General features: G+C 35.5%; 1 protein-coding gene across 16 annotated transcripts in view; it reads left to right on the top strand.

Moving 5' to 3' along the window:
- Positions 1–22,982, top strand: part of ROBO2 (roundabout guidance receptor 2) — a 1,647,790-nt gene that overhangs the window by 1,127,809 nt on the left and 496,999 nt on the right. The gene's annotated exons all lie outside the window — the stretch shown is intronic.

Below are 22,982 nucleotides of genomic sequence, written 5' to 3'. Positions count from 1 at the left end.
CAAAATAATGTCAAGCCATGGTGTTGCAATAAATTTACTTTTCTTGAAGCAAGGTGGAAATTATGTTTTTACATTAAAGCCAAGTGACAATGGTGCTGGTCATATATAAAATTCAAATTGTTGATGAGAGATATAGTCAAATATTAAAGTCAGCTATGTTAAAATGAAAAGTTGACATGTAACATGGCATCAAATATGGGGCATAAATTCAATATTCTACCTATTTCTGTTATCTATTTATATATAACTGTTGTATATATTATAGTATACATATATTTCTAAATCTGATTTTTATCAAACAACTTTAAAAAGAATATACTCCTTAAGTTATATTAGCTCTTTTACTTCCAGTCTGAATTCAGGATTCATTACTATAGGCATATGGGGGAGAATATAGGAGCAATAACAGCAACTATATTTATTTATTTTTTTCTATCAATAAAACTCATCAAAGAAGAGATCTGATATTTGTGGGCACAAAATGTTCATCCATGAAAGGGTCTTGCTCAGTCTTGGTAATCAGCAATAGTTAAGGGCTTGCCCTGCCTTTGGCATTTAAAAAAATACATTTATTTATTCATCAGACAGCACAAATAGCACTAGTAAATCAAGATATCAGTGTTTTGCATCTGTTTGAACATTGATTTCATAACTTCATGCATCATTTTCCAAAACAAAATATATGACAGATATTTTTTTGATTTATAGATAAGGATTTGATGTCATAATTTAAACAGTACCATAAACTTTTGATATTATTTATTCTGCGGAAAGATTTTATGTGGAATTGATCATTAATAAGATGGTAACAATTGGGCATAAAAAAAGTTGTACTTTTCAGTTTTCGGGTTGTACCAGGTCTTCATAGGTAAGAAGACTGAGTTACTTCAAGATGCATAAGTCTTATTTATATAGCTGGAAGGTGAGTGCTAAATGATAGCTTGTGGTCTCATGTCTGTAATTAAACTTGGTCCTTGTACTCACAGGCTACATGGTATCACACTGCATTATAAAACTTGTGTACATGTGTATTGCAATTCTCAGCAATTTATGAAACCATCTTTTAGTAAACAAAGTCATACTATTTCTTCAGCTACCTCAATGAAAGCTTTTGTTCTCAAGTATCTGGTCTTTTGATTTATAGTTTATACCAGGAAATCTAAAACCTACTAATGCTTGAAGTGTGTAAATCCAGTAGGAAAAGACTAGAAGAATCCTAAAACCCAAATTTGTTTTGTGAAGTACTTTGAGATAGGAGCATTAGAACCTTAGCTAACGTGCTCGCTTCGGCAGCACATATACTAAAATTAGAATCTTAGCTAGCAAGGCAATTTTGTACACAGGCACCAGGTAATTTCATTTTTATATCTTAGTTCAAAAAAGCAGTCAATTTAAATGCAGTTTAGTGAGATTTGAAATATGCACACAAAACCTCAAGAATAAATATTCCTAAGTCTTCTATTTTTATTTTGAAATATCTTATTCCTGGAATTCAAACATATTGAAATATTTCAATGTCAAATTCCATTGATCTCCACCCCTACCAAATCCCTTTATAGTAAATATAACAGGCATTATTCTCCCATTTTATAGATAAAATGAAACCCATGATGGTTAAGTGATGAAGAGTCAGGCAGTAAATTAATGGGGATTTGAAAACCAGATCCTGATTCTTCTAATTTTTAGTTTTAGGTAATTGTGCCATATTCAGGAAAACACTCTAAATGAAATTTGGCTGATCACATAAATAACAATTAAAATTTTTTAATCGAAACTTTATTATTTTATCTACTCAGCAGCAAATATATATTTTTAATTCTCAACTCCCTTTTCTTCTTAATATTAAAATTTACCTAAATTGGTCAGTCATTTTATTGTCGGGCAGCTACAAACATTTTTTTCCCCCTGAACCTTAGCTTTTTAAAAATTCTTCCCAGCACACACACATCTTATATTTTTATTTAATCTGAAGATTGCTCTTTCCTAATTGCATCATTAATAATTATCCAAGCTGTTTTAGGAGGAAAATTTTAAACCATGATTTTTTTCTTGTGTAATGTGACAGTAGCACTTTTTATTTTTAAATCAATGAGCTTTGAGAAATGCTAAAAATACTTTTGACCTAGAGAGGAAAACAAGAAAGCTTCTAAATTGGATTTAGCTAGTGAATAAAATTCTTTCTTCTAATGCCGTGTCAACAGTTCATGCCATTTGAGGCAACACAAGATCAAATAATACCCATTTATATGCTACTCATCTCTTTCGCATTAGATCATCAGTCATCTCACTTTCCTTATGTGTTTCATAAAATGTATTAATATGGAAATTTGGGTCAAAGCATTGTGCTTTTTCAGTATTATTTGTTACTAAAGTATGTATTTTTTATAAAATGATAGAAGAGTAGCTATAGATTAGATCAATGTTTGGCTTTCATAATTTAGAACACTCAGCATAAAAGCTCAATCATGACATGTCACTGTTTCATCCAGTAAAGGAAAGAATGGAAGTCTAATGGCACTGTGTATTTGGAGAACCGTAGGTAGCTTGATATAAGGTAGGTGGGCAACATAAGTTGGAAAAGTAGATTTTTTTGTTACATAAAAAGAGTCTTTGAAAGAGAATTGAAGACCAGGTTAGGGGATGGTGATTGAAGTAGAGAGGAGTTAAGAAGCTGTCAAATGAAAGGCGTATGTATTCGATTTTGAATTGAGACTAGCATGGAGATTGAAAGAAGGGAATAGTTTGAATCAGATTTAGAAATTATAAATCATATCACTTTATGGTCAGTTTAGGGACTTAGGGCGTAATGGATGATTCCCAGTGTTTGATTTTTTTGTTTTGTTTTTTTTTTCCGTTGAGTGAGTAGGTATATAGTGCTACCCCCATAGGGATGGCAGGCATAGGAGAAATAACTGCAATAGGAACAGGACAGTGAAGTCAGCTTTGACTGTATTATTTAACATGCCTATGAGACATCAAGGTAGAAATATCTCATGTTCCATTGAAAAGGGAACTTGTCTTTATGACCTGGAGGATAAAGTGGTGGGAGTAGATAAAGTAGAGATGATTGCCAGGCAGGCTCTGTGCCAGGAGTGGTTAATAAGGACTGAGATCACTCCCATGTCTTCGAACCCCAATATTTAAGGGTGAGCAAAGGAAAGAAGTACTGGTTGAGGAGGCTTTGAGGAGGTATCAGAGTGATGGCCAATGGGGAGTGAAGTGACATGAAGAACAAGGAAACAATTTTAAGAAAGAAAAAGTGTTTTGCAATGCCAAGGCCACATGATGGTTAAATAAGAGGTACTCTGTGGACTTTAGGAATGGAAAGAGAGCACGGCAGCTGAAGAAGGAGTAAGTGGTGGAATTGGAGTGGCAAATGCTGCCATTCTCCTAAGAATTTAGCCCTGAATGGAGTGTGAGCAAACTAGAGCAAGCTATCCAGGTCTCTGCGCTATGGCCATTTGGGGTTGGATATCTCTTTTTTGTGGGGCTGTGCTGTGCATTGTAGGATGTTTAGCTGCATCTCTGGCCTTTGCCCAGGAGCTGCCAAAAAGATCCCCCAACCGCAGTTGTGACAACTAAAAATATTTCTGGATACTGTCAAATATCCCCTGGGGGGGTCAAAATCAGTTGAGAATTACTGATCTCCAGTATCTAGGTAATTAAGAGTGTATGGATAAGTAGCAAACAAACTTTTTACAACTTTTATTGTGAAATATGATTATTGATAAAAAATATGGGCATTTTTGGACTCTCTTTGCTTCACCTTGGTTTTCATTTTCATTTCAAAAATCTTGGTTTCTGCTGTCAGATGAAATGTACAATTGTATTGATAACCGTCTGTCTTGACAGGTTGTTGAGAAAGAAGCCTGTTCTTTACCATACTGTACATGGTCTCTTTTTTGTTTTCCTTTAATACAAACATCAGTTTTATGTAACAGAATAATACAGTGGAGGGAAAAAATATTCAAGAGCAACCATTGATATGGAGTGTTGAATCACTTATCTCATATTTGCTTTTTCCCTCGTGGTTTGAAAAGAAAAATAGTCAGAAAGTACCTTTCAAATCACTTGAACTCAAGAAAGGTTTTTAGGTGAAAGCAATTTTTACATATTAGAAAACAGAATTGCAGGGTCCCCAGCAAAGCACCTGGCACCGAAAAAGTTAATATGCAGTTTTCCGATGAGACCACCAAGAGAGCAGAGGAGTAGCTGGGGCAGATAGGATTTCAGTTTGAACACCAGTTCTCCCTGTGTTTGGAGCAGAAGGAGCACAGGGGTCCTTCCACATTTCGTGGCTGCCTGTGATACAGCGTGAGTCAGTGGCAGCCTCTAGAGATAGCAGCTGTAGCCCCAGGTGGTAAATATATGACAGCAGCTTGATCTATCGACCAGGGTAAGAGGGGGTTCTGGCCTAAATGAAAATTCATGAAAAATTGATGAAGTCCCCAGATTATGTTTTCTGTTTCCTTTTCTCAGCACTATACCAGTGTAGAGAGGAGAGATTAAATAAGGTGCTGAACGCTTTAGTGGCAAGGAGGTTGTGGTTCAAAGGTCAGGGGTCATAGAGAAACCGATCTATTTTTTTTTTTTTTTTTTGCTTTCCTTCTAAAGCGAAACACAAAAACTTTTCATATTGGCTGTGATTTGATTTTGCTTTGATAAAAATAAAATAAAATGGTGAAATATTCAAAAATTGGCTTTTGATGAAACTACAAAAAGGTGGACAGATGTGATTCATAATTTAATTGGGGAACTAGAAATAGATTGAATTCCATGACTGGGGATGATTTTTTTCTTTTTCTTTTTCTTCTTTCCTTTTCTTTCTTTCTTCCTTTCTTTCTTTCTCTTTCTTGCTTGCTTTCTTTCTTTCTTTCTTTCTTTCTTTCTTTCTTTCTTTCTTTCTTTCTTTCTTTCATGTATCAAGACTCATGCTGCAAGGAAGTCATTTAGAGAAGGAAAAGGTCTTGCATTATTTATAGGTCACAGATTGCTAGAATAGCAAAGCTATGGAACACTCTACAAACATAATGATCCTGTTTGCTTTAAATCCAAAACTAAATTGATGTTTTATCTGTACAAGAAAGAGAGGTTACAGAAGTAGACTGACTTTAGTAATAGAGGTCACAGGTGGCATTAAAAATGAACACAAGGTAAATTGTTACCCTGATATTTCCAAGTTAATAAATATGTGACTTTTTTTCTTTCATTTTGGCTATAAGTGAATACTATCCAGGCAGATTACCTTTATACTCCATAAAAACACAAAATAAATTTCAAAAAAGGCTAAACCATGGAGAATTTTTTAAAAAAAATTTGCTTTATTGAGATACAATTCACTTTCCAGACAATTTACCATTGAAAGTGTACAATTCATTGTATTTTAGTATATTCACAGGGTTGTCCAACCCACACCACTATTTAATTTAAAACATTTTCATTACTCCTAAAGGAAACCCAATACCCATTAGCAGTCAATACCCATTCCTCTCAAACCTTTCTGCCTCAGCTCTGAGCAAACAATCTACTTTCCATCTCTATACATTTGCCTAGTCTGGACATGTCATATAAATGGAATCATATAGTATATGGTCTTTGTGACTACCTTCTTTTCCTTAATATAATGTTTTCAAAGCTCCTCGTTGAAACATGTATCAGTACTTCATTTCTTTATATTGCTGAGTAATATTCTACAGTATGGATATACCACATTTTATCTATCCCCTTTTGATGTATATTTGGATTGTCTTTACTTTTTGTTATGAATAATGCTTCTATGAACATTCCTGGGTAAGTTTTTGTGTAGACATATGGTTTCATTTGGGTGTTCTCTTGGGTCTATACCTAGGGATGGAATTGCTGAGTCATATGGTTGGTAGTCTGTTTAACTTACATTGTAACTTTGAAGTTACCACACCATGACTTTCCTAAAACAAATAACATACAAACAAACCTATCCATTTAAATGCATAAGAGACCATGAGTCAATCTGGAACTGATATTCATAGATTTTGACCATAAAGAATGTAGGTGCAACTGATTTTTTCATGATTCTTTGTGTTTCTACACATTTTAAGAGAGAATTCAGAGATTTGTTTTTTGGTAGGGTAGGAAGGATTAACAACTGGAAAATGCTCATAGTCCCAGGTACTTGGGCCAAGTTATGGGGTGAATTGTATCCCCCCCCCCAAATTTATATGCTGAAGCCCTAACCCTCAGTACCTCTGAATGTGACTATATTTGGAGATAGAACCTTTAGAGTGGTAAGTTAAAATGCAGCCATTGGGGGGGGTCCTAATTCAATCTGACCAATGTCCTTATAAGGAAAGGACATTTGGCCATGTAGAGAGACACCAGGGCAGGAAGTGCACAGAGGAAATAGCTTGTGAGAGCACAGGGAAAAGGGGCTGTCTGCAAGCCAAGGAGGGAGACCTCAGAAGAAACTGAACCCTACAACACCTTGACCTCACATGTCTATGTCTCCAGAACTGTGAGGAAATAAATTTCTCTTGTTTAAACCACCCAGTCTTATAGCAGCACTAGCAAATTAATACAGGCCATTAATCTTAAAACAAAAGTAACCCTCCCCCGCTCAAAAAAAAGGGGGGCACCTGGGTGGCTCAGTCAGTTAAGATGCTGCCTTCAGCTCAGGTCATGATCTCAGGGTCCTAGGCTCAGTCAGTTAAGATGCTGCCTTCAGCTCAGGTCATGATCTCAGGGTCCTAGGATTGAGTCCCACATCGGGCTCCCTGCTTGGCGGGGAGCCTGCTTCTCCCTCTCCCTCTGCCTCTCTCCCTTGCTTGTGCTCTCTCTCTCTCTCTCTCAAATAAATAAATAGAATCTTAAAAAAAATAAGAATAACCCCTACTAACATAGTATTAAGAAGAAATTAATGATGAGAATCAAATATTGTTTGCATTCTATATATTTTGTTCTGCCCTGTATCCACAATGTTGGTCTGAGCCTGTTTTAAAATAAATCTGTAAACTCAATTGGATGTATTATAAGCCATGAATGTAGAGGCATCAAGGAATTAATCTAAAATATCTTTAACTAGGGGCATCTGGCTGGCTCAGTCGGTAGACCATGTGACTCTTGATCTTTAGGTTGTAAGTTCAAGCCACATGTTGGGTAATGGGTAAAAAAAAATACACACATATATATATAAATATATATATATATATATATATATATATATATAAAATCTTTAACTAAGAACAAAAGACAAAGCAAACATTTTGGTATTAGAAAACATGATTGTAGAAGGGTGTGTGTGCACATGCATATGTATATCTGTGTTGTTTGGGCTGTTCTGTGTGTGTACCTTTTAATTTTGTGAAACTCCATCAAATTCTTCCAAATACAGATCTCTTTCTTAATCTTCACAAGTGAGGGTGTGAAATTGCTGCTCCTGGGGAACATGTTTGAATTTATGATCTATTTAAATATGTATAATGCTATATTTTGATATCAGGTTTCTGTTGATTGAATTGACTGCATGCAGCCCTTCTTAGTACAAGTCTCAAGTTGCTATTCACTCAAATTAGCCTGAGTAAACTCTCACTCCAGGGAAAGCACATAAATGAAGTAAAATCTTGATGTCCTCTACTTTATTCAAAAGATTATTTCTGAAAACAGTATTGTCCTGAGCTCTGCAAACATGTAAATTCTATCCATGGAGTGACAGGTAAAACTATTCATAGTGATGCTAAGGTGGATCAGGACAGAACATGCTGTGGTTGGTGCTTGTTTTCAACCTCAGAAACCTTTTAGATATAGTTAAGAAAAGGAATCTTCAAGGTTTTGGAGGGTTTTCCACATATAAGCCTTCAATTTATTCAATTTCGATTGGTGTGTAAATATAAGTTGATTTTAATTAAAATGCATACAGGTTGACATTATACTTAGAAAATGTAATTTGGGCTGCAACTTGTATGCTTTTCTCTCAAGATTTGTGTTTCAGCAGAGCAGCTGGTCTCTTCTTTAGATTGAATTCGTTTCTGATAAGTATAATACACATCTTTCTATTCTGAAGCAGCCCCCACAAGATTTCTATAATTATATAAAGGAGATCACCCTTCTTTCATGCTTGAGTCGCTATCTGTGGTGAGCTTTTTATAGGACCATGGAAGTAAAAGCAGTAGGTGAAATTTTGTTCAACTCTGTAAATTTCTTTTTGCATAAAAATTTGTAGCAGTTATGGTTTAACTGCTAAAGGGTGAGGTTCAGTCGTAAAACTGACATATTCTTTTACTCTGTATCATTGGAATTGTTTTTTTTCCCTTTAGGAGATTTTCAAAAGCAAAAACAACATTCTCAATCACCATTTAAAAAAACATTAGGAGATATTTATGCATTTTTGTCAGTTGGGTATATGTTTCACCAGAAATAATTTGGGTTCCTCCTTGGGGTGATTTCTGTTAACTCTCTGAAGTTCCCTAGCACCACCTGGGGCTGCTCAGACATCAGTTAAGTTAGTATCTCTGGGCCTGGGTAGAAATCAAGCAAGGATTGTAAGGAAGGCAGGCACTTTGATGTTGTGACAGATAGATATATAGGTCCAGACCCAGGTGAATCCCGACAGGTTTTTTGGTATATTTTGCTTTTGCAGAAAATCTATCATTTATAGGCACTTATTCCCTGATTAATCTAAGCCTGTTATATAATTGATCCTCAGAAGGCCAACAAGCAAGGTTGTCAGCTGAATTGCTGGTTCTAAAAGTCTGATTGGCTGTTTATCATTGGCCCACTGAGTGGCATCACAAATAAAGGTTTGGGAATTAAGCTTACGTTAACATCTAAGAAGAGAAGGAGCTCTTTTTTTTATCATCTATACAATTATACAAGTACTTCCTGGTATTTATGAAGACAATCATTAAGTTCTTTTATGTGGTTATCTAACACCTAAGTCTATGCCAAGATTTTGAAACGAACTTTAGAGTTTATAAATGGAAACATAATGTGACTATTTTATTTCCATAATAGAAAGTCATATTTGATAAAGGCATTATATATACATATATATAAAACCCTGCTTCACTTTCCTTCTTCTTGCTTTCTCTGCTTATTCACATTGAGTGAGCACATTCAGTGCTTTTCCTTAAATAATTTAAAAAATCTTTATTGGGTTTCCTAGTCATTAGGAATTGATTTTAAGAGGTTCATGTCCTCAGTGGTGCTTTTGTTATTAGTGAGAAGCCTGGGTTGGCAACTTCATCGAGTGACCTTCCACTGCGGCGTAGGTAAGGGAGTGAAATTCCACTGTGGTGTAAGATAAGGGCCTTCAGACCCAGTGGGCCATGGGAGGTAGGAGTGGCACCAAATGCTTCTGGATAAATATGAATACAAATGGCCTTAGGAAACTAGAGAAAAGTATAAAAGCAAAACCCTGAGGCTGTGCTGGGCTAATCTGGAGAAAATGAGTATATGTTGATTTGGAGAATGTGTGTAGGGGAGTAGAGGGAGATAATTTAAATACGGAAGTGGAGATTGGTAATGACTTAAACTGAGGAGTTTATTATTCTCCTCCCAGACCTAAGGGAGGCCTTTAGTATTTTTGATTGAGGGGTGTTACTTGGAAGTGTGGTGTGAAGGAGATTTGTTAAACATAGCGAACACTAGTTGGGAGCATTGGGGAACCTGCATGGAGAGATCTGCAAGTTAAGGATGAGTGTTGAGATAAGTTGATGAGTTAAGTTGATATCAGAAAGCAGGGAGATGGCATTCTGAAAGAAAATTCATAAAAATTTAAGTCCTGATTTGTGGTTCAAGGGATGATATAAATTCAGTTTGCTATATTTTCCTACCGTACTTTCCAACTGCTAAGTACCCAACTAGGTATTGAGGATATGGACACTTAGAACAAGAGTTATTTAATGTGTATAAAGTTTCATTGTTGTAAGATGAAAACGCCCTGGAGATTTGTTACACAAGGATGTGAATATACTGAACACAGCTGAACTGTACACTTACAAATGGTTACGATGTTATATTTTATGTTATTGTTTTTTTTTAAACCTCAGTTAAAAATAAAACAAAACCAAAAAAAAAAAAAAAAAAAAACAGACCAAGGCATGACTCATGCTGTCATAGTGTGTTAACAGGTTAATAACAAAATGTGTGAGTCCTTGGGCTAACATTCTGAGAGGATTCAGAGGAAGAAGTTGATTCTGCCAAGAGGATTATGGAAGGAGTGGAATGATTTCTCTGGGTAGAAAATGAACAATACTAATCAGCTGCTTACTAAATACCAGGCTTCTTTTTTAAATGTTTTATACTTATGATTTATTCAGTTCTCAGAATAACCCTGTTGTTTGCTCTTTGTTATATCTGAGGCCCAAAGAATTACCTTGTAATTCTTTACACAGCAATAAGAGTCAGGATTTGAACTCAGGCAACCATCCTCTAGAGTCTGCTTTGCTAACCACTAAGGTAAGAGTACTCATTGAGTCATTTAAACAAACAAAAATCTTTTGACACATAGAGGAAATCATTAGCATTTGTTTTAGTTATTTTACTCAGAGAGGGTGAACTGAGTGTATACATACAAGGGGGGTGCTGGACTAGATGAAGTCTGAAGCTTTGGGTGTTAAAATTCTGTGAATCATGGGATATTAAAGAAAAGAAACAACAGGAAAGATAAGCTTTTCTTTCTTTTTTATTTAGTTATATATTGACATTTGAGAGCTCAGTAGGTTATTCAAGTAATTTGATTTTCTCTATACAGTTCCTAGTTGTCAAGTACCAGTATCAGGAAAATCTATCACATTCAGTTCTTATTGACATGTTTGCAGGCCAAAGCAGCTTGAAAATTAAGAATCCAATTCATGGGACGCCTGGGTGGCTCAGATGGTTAAGCGTCTGCCTTCGGCTCAGGTCATGATCCCAGGGTCCTGGGATCGAGTCCCACATCAGGCTCCTGGCTCAGTGGGGAGCCTGCTTCTCCCTCTCCCTCTGCCTCTCTCCCTGCTCATGCTCTCTCTCTCTCTCTGTATCTCTGTGTCTCAGATGAATAAATAAAAAAAAATAAAAAGAATCCAATTCATAAGATGAGCCATCTATCATTTAATATCTAAAGATAACTTGACTAAGTTTTAGAGAAAATGGGGCATGATAATAGCAATGATACCTTTATAATATTTTCTAGAGTTCTTGAGAGTTACTAACATACTCACATGCATTTATCTCATGGTATATGTACTCGTAGACATTTGCTGACTTTGATAGTTTCTAAGTTCAGTCTGTAGTATCATTAACATTGGTCAATTTGGCTTTCAAATAACTGTTTTTAAAATGAATTAAAAAAGGAAAGGTGGTCTTTCCAATAAATGATATTGGAGCAATTGGATATCCATAGGCAAAAAAACAAAAACAAAAACAAAAAACCCTCAACTTAAACCACACATGTTACAGAAGAATGAATTAAAAATGGATCATAGATTTAAACTTATGTTTATATTTAGTATAAAACTAGAAAACTTTTAGAAGGTAAGATAAACCCCTTGGTGTCTAGAGTTTGGTGAACAGTTCTTAGACATGATACCATATAACACAAACCAAAAAAATAAATGTGACTTCATTAAAAGGAGAAACATTTATTCTCTGAAAGATCCTGTTAAGAGATAAACAGATAAGTAAAACACTGGGGGAACATATTTGTAAACAACATGTATCCTAACATATATCTGACAAGAGACTTATAGTTAGAATGTGTAAAGTTCTCTTAAAACTCAACATTAACTAAACAATCCAATTAGAAAATGTGCAAAAGACATGAAGAGACATTTCATCAAAAAGGATCTCTGGATGACAAATAAGCACATGAAAAAGATGTTAAACATCACTGGCCTAAGGGAATGCACACTAAGAGTGGAACGAGATACTAGACCTTTATCTGATGTCATTTGCAAATATCTTCTCCCATTCTGTCCATTGTCTTTTGGTTTTGTTGACTGTTTTGTTTGCTGTGCAAAAGCTTTTTATCTTGTTGAAGTCCTAATAGTTCATTTTTGCCCTTGCTTCCCTTGCCTTTGGGGATGTTTCTATGAAGAAGTTGCTGTGGCTGAGGTCGAAGAGGTTGCTGCCTGTGCTCTCCTTTAGGATTTTGATGGACTCCCGTCTCACATTTAGGTCTTTCATCCATTTTGAGTCTATTTTTGTGTGTGGTGTAAGGAAATAGTCCAGTTTCATTCTTCTGCATGTGGCTGTCCAATTTTCCCAACACCATTTATTGAAGAGACTGTCTTTTTTCCATTGGACTTTCTTTCCTGCTTTGTCGAAGATGAGTTTACCATAAAGTTGAGGGTCCATTGCTGGGCTCTCTATTCTGTTCCATTGATCTATGTGTCTGTTTTTGTGCCAGTACCATACTGTTTTGATGATGACAGCTTTGTAATAGAGCTTGAAGTCCGGAATTGTGATGCCACCAGCTCTGCTTTTCTTTTTCAACATTCCTCTGGCTATTCAGGGTCTTTCCTGGTTCCATACAAATTTTAGGATTATTTGTTCCATTTCATTGAAAAAAGTGGATGGTGTTTTGATAGGGATTGCATTAGATGTGTAGATTGCTCTAGATAGCATTGACATCTTCACAATATTTGTTCTTCCAGTCCATGAGCATGGGACGTTTTTCCATTTCTTTGTGTCTTCCTCAATTTCTTTCATGAGTATTTTATAGTGTTCTGAGTACAGATTCTTTGCCTCCTTGGTTAGATTTATTCCTAGGTATCTTATGGTTTTATCCTTAGATTTATTTATCCTTAGAAATTATCCTTAATTTCTCTCTCTTCTGTCTTGTTGTTGGTGTATAGGAATGCCACTGATTTCTGTGCATTGATTTTATATCCTGCTTCTCTACTGAATTCCTGTATGAGCTCTAGCAGTTTTGGGGTAGAGTCTTTTGGGTTTTCCACATAAAGTATCATATCATCTGCAAACAGTGAGAGTTTGACTTCTTCTTTGCCGACTTGGATGCCTTTTATTTCTTTTTGTTGTCTGATTGCTGTGGCTAGGACTTCTAATCCTACGTTGAATAGCAGTGGTGATAGGGGACATCCCTGCTCTGTTCCTGACCTTAGGGGGAAAGCTCTCAGTTTTTCCCCATTGAGAATGATATTCGCTGTGGGTTTTTCATAGATAGCTTTTATGATATTAAGGCATGTACACTCTATCCCTATACTCTGAGGAGTTTTAATCAAGGAAGGATGCTGAACTTTATCAAATGCTTTTTCTGCATCTATTGAGAGGATCATATGGTTCTTGTTCTTTCTTTTATTAATGTATTGTATCACATTGATTGATTTGCGGATGTTGAACCAACCTTGCAGCCCAGGGATAAATCCCACTCGGTCCTGGTGAATAATCCTTTTAAGGTATTGTTGGATCCTATTGGCTAGTATTTTGGTGAGAATTTTTGCATCCATGTTCATCAAGGATATTGGTCTGTAATTCTCCTTTTTGATGGAGTCTTTGTCTGGTTTGGAGATCAAGGTAATGCTGGACTCATAAAACAAGTTTGGCAGTTTTCCTTCCATTTCTATTTTTTGGAACAGTTTCAGAAGAACAGGTATTAATTCTTCTTTAAATGTTTGGTAGAATTCCCCTGGGAAGCCATCTGGCCCTGGGCTTTTGTTTGTTGGGAGATTTTTGATGACTGCTTCAATTTCCTTAGTGGTTATAGGTCTGTTCAGGTTTTCTATTTCTTCCTGGTTCAGTTTTGGTAGTTTATACATCTCTAGGAATGCATCCCTTTCTTCTAGATTATCTATTTTGCTGGCATATTACTATATGTTCTTATAGTATTACTATAAATCTACAAAATAGATATAAGAACATATAGTATAACATATTACTATATGTTCTTATATCTATTTTGCTGGCATATTACTATATGTTCATAATATATTCTTATAATTGTTTGTATTTCTTTGGTGTTGGTTGTGACCTCTCCTCTTTCATTCATGATTTTATTTATTTGGGTCATTGCTCTTTTCTTTTTGATAAGTCTGGCCAGGAGTTTATCAATCTTGTTAATTCTTTCAAAGAACCAGCTCCTAGTCTCGTTGATCTGTTCTACTGTTCTTTTGGTTTCTATTTCATTGATTTCTGCTCTGTTCTTTATTACTTCTCTTCTCCTGCTGGATTTATGCTTTATTTGCTGTTCTTTCTCCAGCCCCTTTAGGTGTAGGGTTAAGGTTTTGTATTTGAGACCTTTCTTGTTTCTTGAGAAAGGCTTGTATTGCTATATACTTTCCTCTTAGGACTGCCTTTGCTGCATCCCAAAGATTTTGAACACTTGCGTTTTCATTTTCATTGGTTTCCATGAATTTTTTTAATTCTTCTTTAATTTCCTGGTTGACTCATTCATTCTTTAGTAGGATGCTCTTTAGCCTCCATGTATTTGAGTTCTTTCTGACTTTCCTCTTGTGATTGAGTTCTAGTTTCAAAGCATTGTGGTCTGAAAATATGCAGGGAATGATCCCAATCTTTTGGTACCGGTTGAGACCTGATTTGTGACCTAGGATGTGATCTATTCTGAAGAATGTTCCCTGGGCACTAGGGAAGAATGTGTATTCTGTTGCTTTGGGATGGAATATTCTGAATATATCTGTGAAGTCCATTTGGTCCACTGTGTCATTTAAAGTCTTTATTTCCTTGTTGATCTTTTGCTTAGATGATCTGTCCATTTTAGTCAGGGGGGTGTTAAAGTCCCCCACTATTATTGTATTGTTGTCAATGTGTTTCTTTGCTTTTGTTATTTATTGGCTTATATAATTGGGTGCTCCCATGAACAGACATTTTTCCAAAGAAGACATCCAAATGGCCAACAGACATATGAAAAAGTGCTGAACATCACTCGGCATCAGGGAAATCCAAATCAAAACCTCAGTGAGATACCACCTCACACCAGTCAGAATGGCTAAAATTAATAAGTCAGGAAACAACAGATGTTGGTGGGGATGTGGAGAAAGAGGAACCCTCCTACACTCTTGGTGGGAATGCACACTGGTGCAGCCACTCTGCAAAACAGTATGGAGTTTCCTCAAAAAATTGAAGATAGAGCTACCCTACGACCCAGCAATGGCACTATGGGTATTTACCTCAAGGATACAAATGTAGGGATCCGAAGGGGTTACGTGCACCTCGATGTTTATAGCAACAATGTCCACAATAGTCAAACTGTGGAAAGAGCCAAGATGTCCATCGACAGATGAATGGATAAAGAAGAGGTGGTATATATATATATATATATATATATATATATATATATATATATATACACAATGGAATATTATGCAGCCATCAAAAGGAATGAAATCTTGCCATTTGCAATGACATGGAACTGGAGGGTATTATGCTGAGTGAAATAAGTCAATCAGAGAAAGACATATATCATATGACCTCACTGATATCAGGAATTCTTAATCTCAGGAAATAAACTGAGGGTTGCTGGAGTGGTGGGGGTGGGAGGGATGGGGTGGCTGGGTGATAGACATTGGGGAGGGTATGTGCTATGGTGAGCGCTGTGAATTGTGTAAGACTGTTGAATCACAGACCTGTACCTCTGAAACAAATAATACATTATATGTTAAAAAAAAAAGAAGAAGAAGATAGCAGGAAGGGAATAATGAAGGGGGGGAGATTTTACGGGGAGATGAACCATGAGAGACTCTGGACTCTGAGAAACAAACTGAGGGCTCTAGAGGGGAAGGGGGTGGGGAGATGGGTTAGCCTGGTGATGGGTATTAAAGAGGGCATGTACTGCATGGAGCACTGTGTGTTATATGCAAACAATGAATCATGGAACACTACATCAAAAACTATGATGTAATGTATGGCGATAAACATAGCATAATTAAAAAAAAGAATATTTGCTTAGAGGAAAAAAATTAATGAGTTAAATAAAACCTTTGGCATACATTCATTTGAAAAAAAAAGTGGAATGAGACATCCCTGTATACCTTTAGCCAAAATAAAATAAATAAAATAATAAAATAAAGTAAAAATTAAAATAAAATGGTGACATTACCTAATTCTGGTGAGGCTGCAGAGAAACTGGTTTCTCAAATTTGTTCATGAGAATGTAAAACTGTAGTCACTCTGGAAAATAAGTTGAAAGTTTCTTAAAACACTAACTATACACTTCCTATACAGTTGCACTCCTGGGCACTTATCTAAGAGAAATGAAAACTTATATCTGCACAAAACCCATGCACAATTTTTAATGGCAAATTTATTTGTAATAGTGAAAAATGGAAATAACTAAAATGTCCCTCAATAGGTAAGTGGTTAAACAAAGCATGCCATATCCATACCATGGACTATGACTCAGCAATAAAAAAGGGATGAATTGAGATCCATCCAACTTATTATGCTCAGTAAAAAGGGCCATTTTTAAAGGTCACATACTGTATGATTTCATTTATATAACCTTTTCAAAATGACAAAATTATAGTGATAGAAAATAGATTAGGGTTTGCCGAGAGTGAAGGATAGAGGCATGGGTGTGACCATGACAGGAGAATAAGGGGATGATCTTTGTGTTGATGAAATAGTTGTGTATCTTCATGGTGACAGTGGTTACACAAAGGCGTATGTGTGATAAAACGATATAGAACCTCTTATATACACACATTGTACCCATGTCAAATGCCTAGTTTTGGTATTATGCTATCATTATATAAGATGTAACTGTTGGAGGAGAAGCAGGGTGAAGGGTACACAAGACCTCTGTACTTTCTTTACAACTTACTATAAATCTATAATTATCTCAAAATAAAAAGTTAAAATAAAGGTGCTGTCCAACTCCCTTAAGTATACATTAAAATATAAATAAGATATATCTTATTAGGAACTGATTGGTTGATTGATTGATTTTAGAGAGGGAGGCTGGTAGGGCCAGAGGGAGAGAGAGAATCCCAAGCAAGTTACATGGCCGGTGTGGAGCCCAACATGGGGCTTGATCCCACAATTCTGAGATCATGACCTGAGTTGAAATCAAGAGTCAGATGCTTAACTGACTGAGCCACGCAGGCACCTGAATAATTTATTTTGTAACTTTTAAATGTTTAATTGTTTTGCTTAAATACTGATGATTTCATATTTCTGTGAATTGTCCATGATTTGTTTAAAACTACTTAATCAGACTTACAAATTCATTGTTTGAAATTCATAAATTCAACATGTGGTCCATTCTACATACAGTTCTGTGAATTTTCCTTCTGTTTTTGATTTTTGCACCATCATGGTTTTTGAGTTTAATGATAGGCACTTTTTAAGGGGAAGCAGAGGTTAATGTAAAAAGAGTGTAGTTGTTCATGGGAGTAAAGAGTCCCTAATGTATGATAATGAATGCGGTCCATTATATAGCTGCTGAAAGTCTTTTACTCTAAATTGCATTAATAGTTGAGATTAAGAAATGTAATCCAGCTTGATTCTTTGCTGCTAAAACTATGGGTAGATTATTGCTGGTGGTTCTGAGTGTCAACTTAAACTCACCATGAAATGAGGAGTACCTTGGAAGAGAAAGATCAAGGGTTTCAGACTGCCACAAGTAGGAAAAGTGGAAGGAATTGGGATTATTGAACCAGGAGCAATGAAGACATTGTTCGGTCTGGTAGTTCTCACCAAGCACATCAAGAACTGTCCAGACCAAGAGAGAATATACTTGTTCTATTAACCTTTGAGGAAAGAAAAGGACCAGTAGAAGAAAGTTGCAGATTTTGCCTTAGCACGCTGGGCAATGATTATCGTGTATGACTTCTTTCTTGGGATCTTAAGGAATTACAGGCAAACCAAAACCAATGTAATAATGCGGTCATAAGAGAACCTTAAAAATTATGTAGAACTATATATTTTGGTATGCCTTTGCTTTATGTTTTTCCTCAAAGGAAAAATCAGCCTCCACAATAATGAAACAAAGTAACAAAGTAGTACTGGTGACCTATTCAGTTGCAAAATAATCCTCATCACTTTCCTATTCACAAGGAATTCCATAAAGTAGAAATAATTTCCTTAAATTTAGTATTATCATGTTTCATGAAAAGTCCTTGGAAAAATCCCATTTGTGCATACATCTCACACATCTTATTTTGAAATCCTCTGAGATTATAAGCAATTAAATTAATTGCATTTTGTAGCCCAACCCCTCATTTATAACATATAATTCCCCAGGACCCACATGTCCAAATTCAAGAGCAGCTTGATAGAAAGGCTGATTTATTTTTGTTTTCTTCCTGGATCTGCTTTGAATATTCTTAAAAGAAGGGGGGGAATGCTGTGTTTAATATTCATATAGGATTTTCTTTTAAAAACAGCTTCTCTCAAAAGCCTGTTGTTAAACAGGACTACCTAGAAAGAGGTCAACTTGTAAAACCCTTCCTAAGTACTTGTTTGGTTCTTTAGGATTGATGGATAAGCTGATAGAATCTAATCTTCAAATGTGTATGTCATTAATAGAGATGTAAGAATCTCAATTTACTTTGTCTTTTTCTATTCTGTCACATCATAAGGAAAAGCTTTACTAATGAAGTACCCAATGGTAATAACCCATTATATGCTAGAATCTCTCTTTATATCAGATGACATGCAAATGAACTGTTCTATTTCTGTGGAGAAAAGGAGACAAGGAGTGGTCTAGTTAATCATACTTGAGGGCTGCCATAGTTGTCTTCTGGGAAATATTATCATTATTCATTCTTATTTAAGGGTCCTTATCCTGTGCATAAGAAAATCTCCCATTCATTCCGTTTGGGTCTGATGTTAATTACAGGGGCATTAATGGAAGCTTTCTTACAAGAAATGAATGTGGGATTAAATCAGGAAAAAAAAAAAGCAAACTTCGGGTGAATCAGGTCATCATAAAACCGTGCATTTAGAAGCTGGCAGGTTGGAGGAACTTTAGAGATCATCAGTCTTGTTCAGAAGTAGAAACTGAGGCCCTAAGAAATGAACTGACTTAATCAGAGCCCCTAGCTGATGAGAGGCAGGCTTGAGATGACAAATAGGGGAGCCAGTTTCATGAGACAGCGATGTAGGGAAAAGGTAATTCTGGGAATTTCTTTTTCCAGAAAGCACCAGATTCTGGCTCTTTTAACTAGGTCTGTGATTTTTGGCAAACCTTTTAATCTCTCTGGGTCTGTTTTCTTGAATTTAAGGTGAGGGGGTTGGACCAGACCTAATCAAACTGAGCTAGTATAAAGGGTCATGTCTGATTATTGAACTAAGTCTATTGGAAAAAAGATATTTCTTTTTTTTAAAGATTTTATTTATTCTCTTGAGACACAGAGTTACAGAGAGGAGAGAGAGAGAGAGAGAGAGAGAGCATGAGCAAGGGGAGAGGCAGAAGGAGAGGGAGAAGCAGGCTCCCTGCTGAGCCAGGAGCCTGATGTGGGGTTCGATCCCAGGACCCTGGGATATGACCTGAGCTGAAGGCAGAAGCTTAACCATCTGAGCCACCCAGGCGCCCTGGAAAAAGGATATTTCTAACATATCATTTACATTTTGCTTCAAGAAACTTCTTCAAGAGGAGCCAATCTTGGATATCAAATAAGTTTAGCAGCAGTCTTTAATTGGCTTGTCCGCCAGTCTGTGCAAAGACTTTCTTCTTAGCCCAGATAATATCTTTTTTTTAAACCATTTCTTCATGTGAATTCTGGTTGACAACAAGTCATTGATAATATTACTGGTAAATGAGGTTTTTCCTTAATCTTCTATGTCTTTTAAGAAATTAACTGATCATGTATCCACATCTACACAATCCTTATTCACCTTGTCACCATATAATTAAGTCATTTTTCTTTTTCAGTCAGGCATTCAGGTCTAAGGTAATTGGTGTTTTATGAAAAATTATGTACATTCTAGACCAGTATTTCTGGTCTCTTTAAGTTTAATGCAAATAAACCAATATAAATTTCTAGTATATAAATTGGATCTTGTTTTGTTTCTCTAAGAAGGAAATGAAGCAATTTTTTTTACTTATATATTTCACTTATACTTAGTGTATAAAGTCTTTTATTAGATAAAATGCCCATTTGCTATTTACCACAATATTTTCACCTAAATTTTATAATTATACATTTAAGCAGGCATATATTAGACCAATATTACATTTCTCTTCCCTTTGGACCCGTATTGTCTGAATTACTATAAAGACCCTTCTGTGCATTATGTCTGTTTTTTCCTTTTCTTTATTTTGTATTTTACTTTGATATGTTCTTCTGGTTATATGTAGTATATTCTTATTTTAGAAATGCAGGAAACTATAGAAGAGTTAAAAAAAAGATTACTGTCAGAAATAACCATCATTATTTCCACCGTGTTTTTATTTATTTGTCAGCACTATTACTGTAATAATAGTCAATCTGTGAAATGGATTAAATTTTGTGTAATACTCCAATAATATAAAAGATAGAAACACTATACATATAAATAGCTCTATAATTTGGTCATATTGGATAAGATGTAATATAATTTTAGTTTTTATTTCTTCAAAGAATTAGAAATTTGGATGTGTCATAATAATGGCTTGCACATGTCCTCAGGAGATAGAAATAATCTAAATTGCAAACACATTTAATAAGTCCTTCCAAATTCTAACATTGTGGTTTCTTGAATGTTTTCATGTTATGGTCTTACTGCCAACTATTTTATAGTATCTCTGTAAAATAAATTAAAATCATTAATTTTCTGTCACAAAAAAAGTTGTTTTTCGGCTTTCTAGTGGTGGTGATATCTTTGAATAATAGCCCTTCCTCTACCCTTTTATACCAACTAACATATATGATAGGCCAAATTTTACCTGGTAAAAAATCAGCACAGTAATTGTTAATTCATGGGCTAACTAGACTTTGATGGCCTCTTTTACAATTTTTATCTTTTTTTGCTTGAGAGTTTATAGGTAGTTTATTCATTTCTCTTTTTAAATTTTATTCATTGATTTCTTTTTTTAAAATTTTTGAAGATTTTATTTTAATTCCAGCTAGTTAACATGCAGTGTTATATTAGTTTCAGGTGTACAATATAGTGATTCAACAATGTATTCTTCATTTCTTCAAACTGTTTTTAACAAGTAGGTATAGTTGGCTCTAGAAAGCAAATTTCAAATAGATTTCTTTTTATATGTGGAGTCAGTTCTCAGAAAAATCAGTTCATTTCATCCAACTGGTTTTCCTTTACCTATCCAGAGTCCTCAGTTGGAGTGACCTTTGGAGTGACTGGTGTCTTGAGTCATGTAGTTAATGAGATCTAGCGACATCATGACCCTGACCCCTTCATGGCCCTGGCTTCTCTCATCCATCTTCTTAACCCCACAGGCTGAGTCAGTGTGTAGAATCAGGATTAAACAAGTGTGAATAAACAAGTTCAAGAGTTTTCTGTCATGACTGGCAGCTCATAGCAGTGGCAAAGTAAGACACAGAGAACTTAATACTGAGAGTGCTCTTTTGTGCACCTCCATGAATCCTGCCGGAGAGATCCCACTGTTCGTGGTCAGTGCAGTGCATCTAATCTCAGTTTGCTCCATTCCTGGACAGCGATGGCAGTTGGCCTTTATAATCACATAGCTGTTGGCACATTTAGTGAAGGGATAGCTGATCTATCACTTACCCAATGTCACACGTTAGGAAAGCTTTTATCTCATTAACTATGATTAATGTTTGTATGTAATGGGCTTGTCATGTAACTGTTCATATTCAGCAGTTTTGAATCCCTTAGCTTACTTGAATGGTGAAGGGTATTTCTCTTTTCCAAGGAGAGCTTTGTCTTCAAGACTGAGTGGGCTTGTTCTCAAGTCACTATTGCTACATGGCAAAAAATAACCCTGTGATCAGCTCTTCCTTCACTCTTTCCCCACTATTGGTGTTTCAGTGTATATTACCTGTCATTGAACTTGGGATGTCTTTATATAACCACAGTCTAATTGAAAAATGTGAACAGTTTGGCTTATATAGAAAAAAAATAGAAATAAAAGCAGAACTTTAAGGAAACATTTGTCTGTTCTTTCTTAGCTGAAAAGTTGCTTTCCTAATATGATTTCCTAAGTCTGTTTTTTCCCAAAGTGAGATGAAAGGGGTAGAGATAAGGGATGCAGTTACTTTCTTGCCTATGGCTGTGGTTCTTGCTTTATCTGTTCTACATTTGACAAGTCCTTCCCCTTAGCCCAGGGCACCATTTGATAAGTTGACCAGTCAGTGATTAAACATATTTATTTAGTTCAATGGGTCAGAGCTATTGCGACAGATAGAAAATTACTGATGGATTATCAATTTCAGCACCTCTGACATCTGGCCTCAGTGTAGTCCATCATCTGAGGACTCATAACACATTTGCTTGGACAATAACATGCTCAGCTACCTGTGTGATCGCAGAGTTGGATATTGGAAATGTTTCATTCAAAATTAATAAGACTGAAGTCACAGGAATTAGAAGAGTTCTGCACCGGCACTTGAAAACTTAAAAGCACCCAGTAGTTTATACTGTTTATGGCCAGAATGAGAACTGACTTGTACTTTAAATATGCTCTGCTGAGTTTGGTGATGTTTTTATTGTTTCCTTAACAAGCGTATTTTGGAATTGTTTCTTTAACAAACCTATATTGGTGAAATAGGTATTTGGAAATACTTTGGAAACAATATTACATATAAAAAGATTACTTGTGTCAAAATACTCTATTTAATGAATTAAAATAACAGTCTTAAGTTTGGGGCCTACTGAAGTTACAGGATTACCAAAATAGAACAACTCAAATACCTCCTATTCAAATTCTTTCAAAAAAGATTTGTAAAAAACCTTTCTTCTATTTCTTATTACTGTTGAGTGATTCTTTTATCCCAAATGAATTCTAATAATAAAGAACAAGAATCCTGTAGCAAATGTTAATCGAACATGAAGATATATTCTACTCTCTGTCCACTTCATTAAAATTTATTTGAATGCAGTCTTCTTCACATTCCTATTTCAAACTTCCACACAAAATTTAAGAGTAA

The sequence above is a fragment of the Zalophus californianus genome, chromosome 1, assembly GCF_009762305.2.
Source record: "Zalophus californianus isolate mZalCal1 chromosome 1, mZalCal1.pri.v2, whole genome shotgun sequence".
Taxonomy (NCBI): Eukaryota; Metazoa; Chordata; class Mammalia; order Carnivora; family Otariidae; genus Zalophus; species Zalophus californianus.
This window is presented reverse-complemented; position numbering and strand designations above follow the sequence as displayed.